At 37.8% G+C, this 15,621-nt stretch overlaps 1 pseudogene; it reads right to left on the bottom strand.

Moving 5' to 3' along the window:
- The window catches only part of LOC107749256 (complement C3-like), a 50,751-nt pseudogene that overhangs the window by 22,834 nt on the left and 12,296 nt on the right, over positions 1–15,621 (bottom strand).

The raw sequence follows: 15,621 nt of genomic DNA, 5'->3' as shown, positions 1-15,621 counted from the left end.
CACGTGCGCCATGCGCTGCCGTGTCTGCGCTCCAGCGATCTGTCACTTCACATTAAACAGCGCCAAAACGGCATTTATTGTTTGAATACTGCAATACAATGGACATAATTTGAAATCTGAGACTTTGTTTCATATTAAAAGTACCAAAGCACAATGCTTATTGCGATATATTGGATGGGAAGTGCCCTTCAACATTCCGTCCATTAACTGAAAACAGGCTAGACTAATCGATTCTTGGGATTTAAGAATCGATATCGTTCCATAAAAATGAGAATCGATTAATATCGAGATATCGATAATTTTTACCCAGCCCTAGTCACGTCGCATAGAAATATTTCACCCAAAAGACAAGACAGTGGATATCACACATGCAATTTGCAAACTTTACATGAGACTTATGTTGGTGACGGACCAAACCACAGTCAATCATTCCCTGAAAGCGAAAACATAAACTGTCTGAGCTTTTATCATCAGATGCTGCATTGAAGGCACAATATGTAATTTTCGCCGCTAGAGGGCGCGTATTCAAATTAAAGAAATAGACAAAGGCGTAGTTTGATGACGCCGTCACTGAGTGTGGAATCATGGGAGTTGTATCTGATGGGACTCGGGCAGAAATCATGTTCATGGATGAGCTAATGATTTATTAACGCAGTAGAATGAAGCAGGGTGAGGCTGAAAGCCGTCGAAGTGAAACGAGGTGCTGAACGAGTGCGACACATGGCTCGAAAGCAGCTGAGCTTTTATTATGCCACAGTCGACCGCTTCCGCTCCTTCCGGTCGTGCGTATGTGGGGAAAAAAAAGCACTGCTGTTTTATCATACTAGATACATTTGAACGTTCTGTTATAATGCTACTCTGAGTGGTCGTCACTGGTCTATTAAAACGCACAACATAACGGAAATCGAGGGGTTATGACGTCATTGGCAGGTGACACAATGACACTATGTACACGGTCCTTGTCACTACTTAAAATTGCTTATTTCTCTTGATTTAAACATTCTTCGAAACATTTGGGATAATGTAAGTACACAAGTCAGCAAAATATATAACACTGTTCTAGTGGTTTTTGGATATTTTCATAAAAAAATCTTACATATTGTGCCTTTAACAGCACATAAATTCTCAGACACAATGAGAGCATAATCTACAATGCTGATAACGGTATAGCAATGGTATATCAATCTAAATGTATTAGTATTTAGTATTTCTCTTGTGGATCACATATTAATGATAGTGAAAAAATTAGAATAATCAATATTTCTTGTTAAACATTTTTTACTTTTTTAAAGTCGCTGTTTGAATATACTTTAGATTTTTATCAATTGATTATTGTGCTGTGTTCGGACCTAAAGACTATTATTAGGCCTATATAATTCAATTAATAATACTACCACTACTACTAATAATAATAATTTGTAATTGTTATTAGTGTTATTAGCATCATAAAAATGTTTTTAAAACTATTGTTGATCCACGACACTATCATCTATAGGTACCACTCTTGTTCTGGTAAACACCAATGATGAAAGAAGTTCACTTACAGCAACTGATTCAGCACAGATCTCTCTGCCCTCTTGCATGGCAATCACAACAAAAGCCGTCAGAGAGGCATCAGCATCATTGCCCTCTACGCCACCCTGGAATAAAGCACAAATAAACAGAAACATTTAAAATTGTTTGTTGCCATCAGCAAATGTGTCGCTTTTTACTAGAGTTATTAATCAATGGACAAAACCTGAATCCATGCAGGACTTTAAAGTATAGTAGTACCTGAAGATAGGCATTATAGGCATTACTAATGTATCTTGCTATGGTTCAAAAGTATATAACTGGGCCTGAAAGATATGTAGTAATGCAGCAATTAAAACATAAGCAAAGTTTTATAATGAATTATAATATTCATTATAGGGACAGTAGTGGCCTAATGGTTAGAGCAGTGTTTATTTGTTTGTTTGTTTTTTAGCCACAGCAGGGTTTTGATCAGTAAAAAATCCCACGGCACACCACTAAGCACTGAAATATAGTAAAATTGTACAAACTAGCATTGATTCAATTACAGGTTATAAAGTTTATTGTAGCTATATAAGTGCTCAGTTTTTTGTTGTTTAATACACTTGGCCAAAATCTCATGATATAAAAGATGAAGCACTATGCACAGGATATATAAAACAGTAATTATTATTATTATTATATATTACATAATAACAAAATACAATAAATAAAATAATAAAAATACAAAAATACAAAAAACTGATACAGTCTGCAACATAAACTCAGGATAAGTAGAGTTAGAGTCTACCATCTTGAAGCCTTTCTGTCAAGCCATCTGCAACAGCTTTCCATGCCTCAAGGGTTGAGGCTCTAGCTTTATTTATTCTGGCTGTTGAGAGTTACCTTACAATTTAAAGGATTTGCTGCAACGCAATTTTGTATGATATGTTAATTAATTATATTTTTTTATCCATGCAGCAAATGCTTCAAAAACAGCTTTAAAATTACTCTATTGCATTCCAGACGCTTTTAAAGTACTTTTCACTATACATTTTACGGGTAGCTTGAATGTAAACATTGTCATGAATTCGTTGTATTCCCATTTGTAAAATAGCCAACAAATTCATTGTTGTAGGCTAACCCGATCTCATGAAAGTGCGTATAGCACGATTTTCTGCTTCTATTTGGCGTAATATTTCTATGCAGAAATTGACTTTGGCATGCAAAAGACTGATAAATTCATAATTAATGGCATGGTTAAGTCGACAGAAATATGGGACACACAGGCCTATGATAACTGCTGAAATGTTTGCGGGGCAAATCTGAGGTCAGTCTGAGCGCTCATGGCACGCACAGTGCCGTACACCTGCAGGCGCCACTGACTCGGACGGTTGTCGTGGTAATAAACACCGTAAACAGCAAACGTTCGTGTGTCCGCGCTTAATGCGCATATCCTATATGAAAAGCATTTTAGGGGGCCCTTGTCTTTTGGGGGCGCAAGGCGGTCGCCTACCTTTGCCTAATGGGTAAGTCCGCCCCTGGTTCTAATATTTCTATATCATGGGGAGGGAGCCATCTTTGCGCAATTATCTTTTTGGCAGATGTTAGTCCTTCCAGCCAGATCTTTCTTTGTAGCTCTGTGAATCCTTACCTGGAATCATCATTTAGAGGGACATAGTGTATTTTTTTTTTTGAGTAAAGAAAACACTGTACTTATTCAAACATCAGTCCTTTATTTACCCTTGCACTGTGAATAAGCAGAGATCTGTCTCCAGTCTGCGCGCGGTGCTTCAATCTGAATGGAGGCGGGTGGAGTTATGAGGTTTCGCTGACAATTTGAGGATCCAATGGCATTATGAGGTTTAGTCACAAGCTCTTTTGAATGTTTTTCATTTGTTTAATATTTGTAAAACCCACAAACAAACAAAAAAAAAAGATGTAAAGTAAAGATGACCAATAGCGTTGATTTAAAATAATAATAATAACGAAATATAATAGAGATAGAACGTTCTGATAATTTTCCACAGTACACATGACAACCTGTCATGGCACAGTGGTTGGGAAACACTGGGTTAGAGAGTCAGACTTGTAACCCAAAGGTCGCAGGTTCGAGTCTCGGTACCAGCAGGGATTGTCGGTGGGGGGAGTGAAAGATCAGCACTCTATTCCACCTTCAATACCATGACTGAGGTGAGACACAACAAATGCAAAAAAAAGAATGGCTGCCCGCTGCTACGTCAGTCATAGTAACATTCAGCTTACCACCATCCCTCTTGAAATTACAGCTGATTCCTCTTTAAAGGAGCCGTCTGGCAATTGTTTGTGCAGAACCAGCCATTTGAGGGCGCTGCAGATCACATTTCCCTCTATAGAAACAAGGTTATTGGCCATGGCGAAGACTTTAGCCACATATGCTGTCAACCTTTAACAGACAGAAACAAAAGCAAACTAATAACAAGTAATACTTTGCTACTTTTAATCATAATAATATTGAAAAATAACATTTTACCATGTGCTGCTTGGCATTTTTATGTGGACAGCGTAAGATCCATCTGTTTTGCGGTAGTCCAGCTGCCCTTGATAACCTTAATAAAGAAAGAATATTTACTTTACTATCCATGTATATATTTCAGATTTTGAGTGTAAAACATAAATTGTTATGTCCATTTCAAAGTCCAGGTTTTAGAGATCATCTGGGTTTGTTTCTGTTTTTGGAGGGTTCTGTCACATGCTTTAGTTCTGTGTTTTCAGTTCGTTGCTATGGTTTTTCATTGTTTGATTAATTTGCACACCTGCTGTTCTGTGCTGGCCAGTCAACAAAATCTCTGTGTTTTGTTCATTTCAGTTGTCCGTTCATGTCACATTTGACTTTAAGTTGTTCTGTTTTTTGTGTATCTGGGGTTCTTTTAAATATAGTTCCTCCTTTATTGCAAACAAACCGTGACCACAGGAGAGCATCGTTGAGAGTGCTTTATGATTTTATTTCAAATCATAGTCAGATTCTTTATATCTGTCTTGTCCTGCTGACCTGTGCTGATATGGTTGACGGCGTCACTACGGCGCTCCATGCCAACAGTGTCCCACTGATTGGTGCTGTCCAGATAATGAGTGGCAATGAGAGGTAGAGTCATACGGTACATGTTCTGCTCTCCACATCCACTGGGCTGGACAATTAGACGACCCATGAAACTTCCATTGATGGCCTGCTCGACTGTCTGAGCGATCTCTTCAGCTGGAGGAATCAAAGAAGGAACACAGGCTGAGAATTCAGTTTATTACTTATCTTTCTCACGAGGAGCTGTCATTTATGGCACACTTTCAACACTATTATGTGTCTATTATATGCCTTTTTTTTCAACTGACAGCTCAAACAGTCAGTAATCTTTTCAAATTTAACATCCCCTGTAAATAGTCCAGATATTATAGATCTATAATAAATGTTAATTTTGTGACCTATTTTCCTCGCCAAGTAAATGTTACCTTTTTAAAATACTATCATTTTTCTAGGTAAACTGATGTCAGTAAACTAAATGAAATCTCGAGTGAAATGAAAAACATGAAAACATGATCTGACTACATTCAGTTTCATGTGTCATATGCAAATAAAGAAAAAAAAACAACAATGTCAACCTTGATTGAAGACTGCAAATACACATTAGAGTTTCCACACATCGAAAGCATTTTACTTCACTAGTGGTTGCACTGTTGCGTGAAAGATCTAACAGTGGTCAGCAGTGCTATTGTGAGAGAGCTGTTCATGTCATACCCAGTGGTCATCTTAAGAGAGATCAGACATGAGGAGATCAGAAGAAAAAGTTCTGAAGAGAGTTATGGAAGGAATACAGAGCTGGGTGCAATCCTGATAAGGAGCACAGTAAGGAGCACTCACAACAGTAGAGTTGTGAGGGTGCTCATCCCGAAATGCGCTTTAGGACAATGTCTCAGATAATTTGTATATAACTAATTTAATTTTCATTTATTCTTATTCATACAACTTGTGGTCCTCTAATCTGATTGGCTGAGAGGACAGTTCACCATTTGTCTACAGGCTGTCGGAGAGGGTTATTCAGAAACCTCTGCATGTTACATTGTTATGCCAGTTGGTGGCAGCAAGTACGTAACTGTCTTTATGTGAGTCAAACAAGCAGTGGTAGACAGTAATGAAGTATTTTTACTTTGTTATTGTAGGCCTACTTCAGTATTTTTCAAGTATCTGCACTTTATCAGAGTGTTTATTTTGAGAAACGTTTACTTTTACTTCACTACATTCCAAAGCATAATATCATACCTTTTACTCCACTACAAAAAGATGTCGTCCCTCGTTATTTTGAACTGAAGAAATTAGGAGTGCAAAACGTTCCTCGGTCAAAAAATCGAACCATACTGTTTTCCACCTATGGATCGGCACACACTTACACCGCGGTTCATCTTAAATCTGACAGCATCTGTAATATGGCTTGATAAAAATAACAACACTTAAAGCAGACAGAGTTTGGCTAATGTAGGCCTATGTTTCTGTCGATAGATACGCTTTCTGGCTTCCCAATACATTACAACAACAGCGATGAACAAAAGAAAAAAAAAAACATGGACAAACCAGTCCCTCTTTGTAAACGTTGTTCAATGCGAGTGCCGTATGCTGGAATATGACCAGTCATTGATGCCGTTGTCGTGCCAAAAATTGATCGTCTCGTCCGTAGGGTAATGAGGAGGGCATGTTTTTAGTTTTAAGCATGTTTAAGCTTTGAGGCCACAGTGTTGTGCCCAAACGAAATACAAGAAGTGTAGCCTACATGATGGGCCTGTTGATAGTGGGATGAATGACTTAGATGGGCAATATGACCAAATTCTTAAATCACGGGTTAAGCCATTTAATATCACCCTAACTGTAGGTATACTACAGAACCCTTAAAGGGACTTGTTGGTGGGAAAAATATGATGTGGGAGGAAAAAATCTTTTTCAAATCTTTTGCGTTCCCCAGAGAAACATTGCGTTCGCTTGCAAAGATATTTGCGTTCTCTCGCAAAACCTGTTGAGTACGGACAAACACTTCCTGATTACTTTACAGGTTGCTGTGGTCCATACAGCTCCATACGTTCACAGTGGAGCGGTTCATAGAGTTTTATTTTGAACTAGGACTCAAGTATAAAAAAATACATTCGGTAGGTGAAGGCACGGTTTTGGGACATTCTGAAACGCTTAATCAGAATCAGAAAGAGCTTTATTGCCAAGTGTGCTTACACACACACATGGAATTTGTCTTGGTGACAGAAGCTTTCAGTACACAGAGAGATTGACAAGTGACAAGACACAGATAACAAAGTAAAAAACAAGTGAGTAAAAATAAATATGTAAAAAAACAATACACAATAAACAAAGACAGTAAACAGTATATTGTATGTACAGACGTGCTATAGACAAATTATGCAAGGGAATGTGGATAGAAGAAAGATATATTAAATCAATAACATACATATAATAAATATAAGTATAGATAGTTGGGTATTGCCAACCCTCTACATTGCGAGTAAATCACTCGCATATGCGACTAAATCTTCACTCTGGGCGACTAAATTATGTCTAATATTAGCCATTGGCTAAAAAATTCTCAGATTTTACTCGCCAGTTTGTGAGTCGAACCCCCAACTGCTCCCCGGGCGCCGCAGCAAAAAATGGCTGCCCACTGCTCCGGGTGTGTGTTCACGGTGTGTGTGTGTTCACTGCTGTGTGTGTGCACTTTGGATGGGATAAATGCAGAGCACTAATTCCAAGTATGGGTCACCATACTTGGCCACATGTCACTTCACTTCACTTTAGCACAGATATATTTTCACTCGCCGAACACTGACTGAGTGCTTCAGAGTTTCACTCTCCATCAACCGATCTGTGATATTTTTCAGTTAATCTTTATGGATGTGCAGCGCACCTGTGTTTGACATACCGTAAACTCTAGTGTGAAGGCAAACAACTCACCGTCGCTTTGTCTCACATCCGTACCCACTGTATATACAGTATATATATATTATAATTTCTGTAGCATAGCCTATTTGGTCTTTTTCATCACCGTCTTCATTAAGCCACATTAAGTGTTTTCTTTAGAATGGCTTCTATGGGAGGAAAACGCTTAACGTGCAAATTAGCACTTTCTCTTCATATTCTGGGCTTGTCTGCTTTCCCGTATTACTAAACTGTATAGCTTACCAAATTCTGCCTTTTTAAACCACTGTCTTAGTATTAATTAAGCATCTTTCTATGGGGCAGCATGCAATTTAGCACGTTACGTTCATATTCTGGCTCATATTCTGCTTGTCTGTTAATAGTATGCTTTATTAATACTGGATTTGGTCCTCCACTGTCACTGTTTTAGTACATGAAGCCACATTAAGCGTTTCAGAATGTCCCAAAACCGTGCCTCGAACTACCGACTGTAGTTCTTTATACTTGAGTCCAAGTTCAAAATAAAACTCTATGAACCGCTCCACTGTGAATGTATGGAGCTGTATGGACCACAGCAACCTGTAAAGTAAACAGGAAGTGTTTGTCCGAACTCAACAGGTTTTGCGAGAGAACGCAAATATATTTGCAAGCGAATGCAATGTTTCTCTGGGGAACGCAAGATATTTGAAAAATATGTTTTTCTCCCACATCGTATTTTTTCTCACCAACATGTCCCTTTAAGGGTTTAATTTTTGTATATTTCTATATTTGTTTATTTATTTTTGCTTTTTTACATTTCTTTGTATATTTATTTATATGTGTATTTATTTCTAATTTTGTCAGGTTTGGCATTCCATAGGTGAGTATCCTAGCAGACATAGTCGGTTGAATGTACAGTATCAGTGAACTAGATCAGTGCATTGTCTTGAAGTGACAGCATTTGTAACTTTAATAAGGATTCATCTTCAATCAAATATGCAATGCTATATTACATTGAATTACTTTATTCAATTTCTGTACCTAAAAGCTAATGTAGACCTATACCTAAAAAATACTGAAAAGCACCGTTTTTTTTTTTTTATCTTTGCTCTATTGTATTTATTTGTGCTGTTGATATGTACAGCACTCTCTTCCACCCTCAATACCACGACTGAGACCCTTGAGCAAGAACTGAACTGAACTGCTCCCCGGGCGCCACAGCAATATGGCTGTCCACTGCTCTCTGTGTGTGTGTGTGTGCACTTGGATGGGTTAAATGTATTATTATAATTCTGAGTATGGGTCACCACACTTGGCCACATGTCACGTCAATTCACTTCACTGAATGATTCATTCATGAATTGTATTGAGTGGATTGCAGCTGTTCTCAAGTAAACAACTCACTGATTCAAATTATCCAGTCAGAGTGAGTCAATTCAGTGAATCCACAAGTCTGCCTCAAAATGAGCCAAGAACAGGCGCGCGACTGATGGCGCGAAAAGTAAATAAGTCACATTTTTTTAGACCTTGTTGGAGCATTTTTTTTTTTGCATTCATATTTGACCGCAAAATGTATAAATTCCCTGCTAGGAAACCACTGATTTAGTCTATGATGCCCAGTTTTTGTCTGTAACCATTAACTAAGTCGGCAAGTGTATGACGCCTTGTGTTTAAGAATCTGTTCAGATTTTAAAAGTCGGATAGTGTATTTCAGACTTTTAACACTGCGTCTACACTGGACGGGACTGCCACAATTTGAGGCTTTCTATGCTGAATGCATCAAATGAAAGTTCAGAATACATTTGTATATTTCGCTGAATGTGGTTTATCCATCTCTGAAAATGGTTTCGGTGCTCACAATGTGTCCTGTGTTCATTTAAATCTGTTTTAATGTGATCAAGTGCTATCTGATTGTGACCCGCTCAATGAAAACACACATTAATGTAAATAAAAGTGACTGCAATTATTACAAACCATCCCCCAACACTAAGTACTGCAGTATAGTCATTGTACAAGTACTACAAAAATGGTTGTGGACATAGAGGAATAGACAGATGAGATGATTGTGAGATGATTGTGGACTGTTAAACAAAACATGTATACAACTTTAAAGAAATACAAATGTATTTTCCTTACCAGTAATTGAGATTAATGTGTTAGCAGGTGTGTCTGGAAGCCGATCAGCTGGTATGTCAGCTTTAAGAAGTATAGGTTTGTCCTCTGATCGAGAAATGAAGAAGAACATGAAGATGAAGAAAGAGTCATGAGTCATAAACTGATCACATTTTGTACAGCAACAATGCACAAGTGAGCAATAATGCATAATTTGCTGAAAGTATAATGTGTGTAATGTTGTATAGTGGAAGTGTAACAGAGTGATGTTATTGTGTGCTTCACAGTAAATCTCACCATTCTTAGCAGGATTGAGCTCCACATTTTCTCTGTGTAATGCAGTCAGCACACCCTCAGACTGAAAGAGAGAGAGAGAGACTGTTAACTACCCATGATGCTCTAGTTTATCTATTTAAACTATGACAAACATCTGTTGATCATTACATTAACAAATAACCAAATCAAATGAAACAAATGCTACAAGTGACAATCACTGATTCCCATCAGACGTACCACCACCTTCAGCGGCTTTCTCACTCCATCAGAGAAATCATATGCTGCAGCTTTCACCTCAATCATGTGATTTACCAGCGTCATGGGAATAATCACATATGAAACAGCTATGCTGGAGCCTTTTTCAACAGATACTGTTGTTCTGTATTTGCCTTTCTTACTGGCAGAGCTGCAAACATCTTCTGTCTCCATGAACTCCACACGCACCTGGATACAACAGGAGAATGAGACTCAAACTGCTTCAATATCCAGAGGAAACTTCCTCCCAAGTAAAAAAGCATTTGATTTGAATATGAAATGCGCAATGATGGAGGATATTTGTGTTTTAGCACTGGACAATATACTGCACTTTTCTTCAGTTTTAGTCACAATCAGAATCCATATATGTTGTCAAGATCTGCCAGGTAGTGATAGAGCCTTTCAGGTACATCAACCTTTCTTTGTCTGTACCATAAAAAAAAAAACACTTTTTGAGTTATCATTTTACATTGACTCAGTTAAGTTGTAATATACTTAGAATATTAAGTATTTTCAACATGACAAATTTAAAGTTAATCAAACTTTTAAATTTATGAAATTAAGGTGAAGTGAGTTTTTTAAGTGTTAAATTCACCTAATTTGGCGTATTTTCTTAGGTCAGCCAATTAAATAATTATTTAATTTAATTTATTATTTTATTTCAATTGTAAATAATTATTTTATTTCAAATGCTTCATTCATGTTTTGGTTGACAGCCTCTTCCATTCACATTTAAATTCATTTCTGCTGCAAATAATAACTGATCTGATGTCAGCTATTGAAACAAGAAATAAGCCAAATAATGCTGTTCATTTGCTGCGAGTCACTAGGGGTGTGAATGGGACTCAACGCAACTCATGTCTAAAAGTCTTCTACTCACCATGTGTCACATAGCTCAAACTCATCCCAAAACCAACTCTCAGGGAACTGTGTACGTGACACAATCTCTTCAGAGTCTGTATAATACATGTCATCATCATCTTCGCCTGTTATAAAAAAAAATTAAAAAAAAATTGTGAGAGAATAGACCTTTTAGTGCAGGGGTGTCAAACTCAATTCCTGGAGGGCCGGAGCCCTGCAGAGTTTAGATTAAACCCTAATTAAACACACCTGGGCCCTGTTTCAATAAGGAGGTTCAACCAACTCTGAGTTAAAACTTGAAATCTGAGTTGACTAAAGCCGGGCTCACACTGTGCGATTTTTTTAAAGTCCTTTAGGATTGTACTTGTCAGACTGTAAGAACATGATGATCATGTCACACTGTGGGATCTCAGTTGTCATTAATGTCAGACTGTACGACAGTCAAGACGCGTTAAAAATGGGTGCGCGCAAGAAAACTTGACCAGAGTTCTACATTATCAACCCATACACGTTCAGTGACTGCGAGCTGCATTGCACATGGGCCTGTAATGTTGGCTATCATTATTAAAAGTATATGAATGGCGGCAATACCGGCGTATTTAAGAAGAATAGAGTAAGCAGCACTACATACCCACATGAAAACAGCAGCGCAACTGGTGTTTATCATAATAATTGAAAAAACGAAGCCAGATTGACGTTCGTCGTAGGAGAAGAAGCCCGGCTCACACTGTGCGATTTTGGCCACGATTTGGTCGTCAGCTGAATCAATGCAAAGTCCAAACATGATACACATAGACAACATGATTTTCTGAGGACACACACTAAGTTGAGTCAAATATCAGCCACAGAGGTCGTTACAACTGAGAAAAAAATAAAAGAAATAACATTTCAACTGCACAGCTATGTCATCAATCAAATTTATATTCATAATTAAAAATTGTATTCATCTTCATTATCCAATGACTAGCCTATCTACTTTTACTATAACCACAGTTACTACTTTAGTAATTATGGCTCTGTGCCAGCCAAAGATCGAAAGCAGCTCTACTGCTGGGAACAACTATACTCTGAACTTTGGTTTTAGAGGGTATAAAGTATTTCCATGTCAGCGGGCTCAAGTCAAGTCATGAGTCGTTGTTGTCAAAGTCTAAGTCAAGTCACAAATCTTCTTCAATTGTGTCGAGTCACAAATCATCAAATTTGGGACTCAAGTCCAAGTCATGCGACTTGAGCCTTCAACCCTGTTCACCCAGTGCTGTATTAGAGGCCATTTACTCAGGATGTGAGACAAAGAGCAACATAGTGAAATAGAACCTCTGGAATCTCTTCATCAGACAGCATCTTAAAATGTAAAACACATGCCACCTATGGAATTGAACAACGGCTACTGTCCCATAATGGACATAAAAAACAAACTGCAAAAGCAGCTCCCTGATGGACTGAGTTCAGTTGTCTGGGTGTCGTCGTCCTGCTATTCTACCATGTGATATAATTAAGATATTTTGACAATATATTTACTCCGAGCCAGAATCAACTCCTCCTCTTCGGTCTTCAAGTTCTTGCTGGTTTTCATTTTGTTGCAGCAGTCCAGGAAGGCCTTGACACACTCTGCCCCATCGACGATGTACGTGGCTCTTCGTTCACAGGTGTAGCCTAGTTTATTATTCCTCATTCCATCAAAACAGCACTGCTTCAGTTCACCAGAGTATTGACCAGCTGAGAAGACAATGAGGGAAGTAGGAGAATGTGGTGAGAATTACTGGCGGAAAAGATACAATTCCCTAAAACGTGAACAGTGACTTAAAAAGAGACACAGGAGCTTTAACACAGCAAAAAAAAAAAAAAAAAGGTTTGAATGGTAAGAGTAATTTGAATGGTAATCTGATTTGAATTGTAAGAGTAAAATTGGAGTAAAGTCCAGCTTCTCACCCAGTGTACTAGTGATCTGCAGGAGACTCTCAGATCTTCGTTTTCTCTTTGCAGGGACGGGACGTTCAGGCACTAGAGGACAATTCATTTGAATAAATTGGCATACTGTAAAACTCACTCAGAGATGTTAAATTACACAAGATTCACAAATGTTCCAAAAAAGTAGACAAAAAATTGTAAAGTTGATTGCTTGACCATTTTTAATTTTTGAGTGCTTAACTCCATGTATTGGTAAGTAAATAAATAAATAAATAAAATTAAATTAAATAAACAATAGGACAAACAAAATAGAAAAAAATACAAATTAAATAAGTTTCTCAGGTACAGTGGCCTAGGTTTATTTAACATGTTTTAAGAAATACTACAGAAATGGAATAACCAAATGTAAAAATAAAACACTCTATAGTCTTCATTGTACGAATTACATATAAAATGACACATAATAAAGATACAAAAGTGATTGGTTGATTTATACATTGATGTAACAGATGGCAACAGTTTATTAGGCTGTTTAAATGTTGATGGAAAAACACCAGTGTGAAGGGATGTGTTAAGGATGTGAGTGAGTGATCTAATATGCTGTCACACATCCAATTTGCTCTGAACTGTTTACGCTCATGTATGACATAACAGACTGTGTTTAATACTCCACACAATGTGAATTTTGACATAACTGTGTGTGTATTTGACCATTTAAGTGCAAAAAGCTGTAAAAGAGAACTGAATTGAAGATTGCATGTAACTTGAGAGCTGGTGTTCTGACGATTTGTGCTACCCTGTCAGATTTTGCTACCTCCCATTGAAACAGTAGGTAGCATAATGCGACAACAAAATATGCTACCCATCAGATTATGCTTTATTAACGTGTATACCTACCACAACCCTAAACCTACCCTTACAGTAATGCAAATACAGTAATTATGTGTTGTTCAGGGTGAGAAAATTGACACAATATTGATGTGTGCATGCACAGTAATCCCTGGTAGGACAATCTGACGGGTAAGATGAAATGTCAGGACACCTGGCATTTGGGCTAACGCTTCGGCTGCGTGTCCATCAGTGCGAGCACTGCATTGAGTCCTTTTTCGTGGCTTACTGTGATTAATAACACTCTAACATGTCAATATCCTTACGTAGTACAGTGCGGTTAAATAAATAAATGTAACACTTTAGAAAATGTATTATTTTAATTGTGAATTGATTCAAATCACCAGAAGATAGAAACATGATTCATATGTAAATCAATTGTTCCCCCAGGCCTAGTGTGCATGCAGAATATTTCAGGTTTTGCACTTCTCTTTTTTTCAACATGCACCTAGACAAACCTCAAGTGTTTGACCTCATAAGAAAGCACACCCCTGTGACACCTAAAGCAGGCAAACAGCTAGACCTCCTCACATGTAACTGTACCGTGGGCAACCATTCTGTTACTCCATTACATCTCTCCAACCACTGTTTTTCTCCATTTCTCTCTGTCACTCTCCCTTCATGCTAACCACTGACACCCTCCTCTGGTCATTTTTTGCCGTAACCTCCACATTCTCTCTCTCTGACATACTTCTCCTCTGTAGTCTCTGCATCCCTTTCCCTCACTAACCACTTTTCTTCTCTTGATGTCACTGAAGCAACTGATATACTGTGTTCATAATATCTGCCCTCTTACCTCCAGGCCAGAACATGCGATACCCTCCAGTACCTGATCCCTTCTACAGGAGATCTCACTAACATTGCTACCTGCTCAGACTTACAGTATATCATCAACACATCTCTCCCTACTGGCATCTTTCCCAATGCATTTAAGAAGGATTGGGTAACCACACTGCTTAAAAGAGACTTGAAAGAGTTGTGTTCAATCAGCTTTCCACTTTTCTCTCTTTGAACAAGCTACTTAAAAGCAACCATTTTTGCTTCAAAAGCGGGCATGCTATGGAGATCCCACCCTGCTGTCTGTTGCTGAAACTCTTCAACTGACAAGAGAAGAGTACTAGGGTACTATCATGGGTACTAGGGCTTTCATGATTACTCGATTATAAAAATAAAAAAATCCTAGATTGCATTTTGCCGATTGTGTCGATCAACTGGCAAAATACCGGAAGTGGCTCATTCCACGGACGAGAATCCATGAAAAGCATTATTAGACGATTTTCTTAGGCTGCACAAAATATTAAAACCAATTAAAATTCATAATAAAGCATAGTGCTATTTTTAATTCATAAAGCCTGCGATTCAATTAAATAAATATGCGCTGCAAGTTTAATATGCGCTTTATTTCTATGCGTATAGGTCACGTGCAGCTCAGAGCGGCTCTGTTCACAGAAAATGTTGCTCCACACAAACAGTTATCATTTACATGTGCAGACCATCTCAAACTCGATCTCTGCATACGCTGTGAGTCTGAGCAGAGGTGGACAGTAACAAAGTACATTTACTTGAGTATTGTACTCTTATGCATGAATTATTAAATCACAAAGTAATATTTTTTTACATGTTTGTTTTTACTTTTAAACAAGTGAAAAATCATGCCAATTTTTTTTTTTTCAACGAGTTACAAATCTGTCCACTGTAGTGGACACCATGAATCAAACGTATAAATAGTAAATCAATATAACTTAATGGGTGGTCTTAAAATACACATCTTTAAAATATTTACTACGTGAAAATGATATGAATACACATAAGAACATTCAATAACAACAAGCTATGTCATGACGGCACAGAAATGTGAAGTGTAACAAACAAAACGTAAGAGTGTGTGTCTATGGGCCAGGGGTGTGTGG

Source organism: Sinocyclocheilus rhinocerous, unplaced genomic scaffold (genome assembly GCF_001515625.1).
Source record: "Sinocyclocheilus rhinocerous isolate Xijiao unplaced genomic scaffold, SAMN03320098_v1.1 scaffold1341, whole genome shotgun sequence".
Lineage (NCBI taxonomy): Eukaryota > Metazoa > Chordata > Actinopteri > Cypriniformes > Cyprinidae > Sinocyclocheilus > Sinocyclocheilus rhinocerous.
This window is presented reverse-complemented; position numbering and strand designations above follow the sequence as displayed.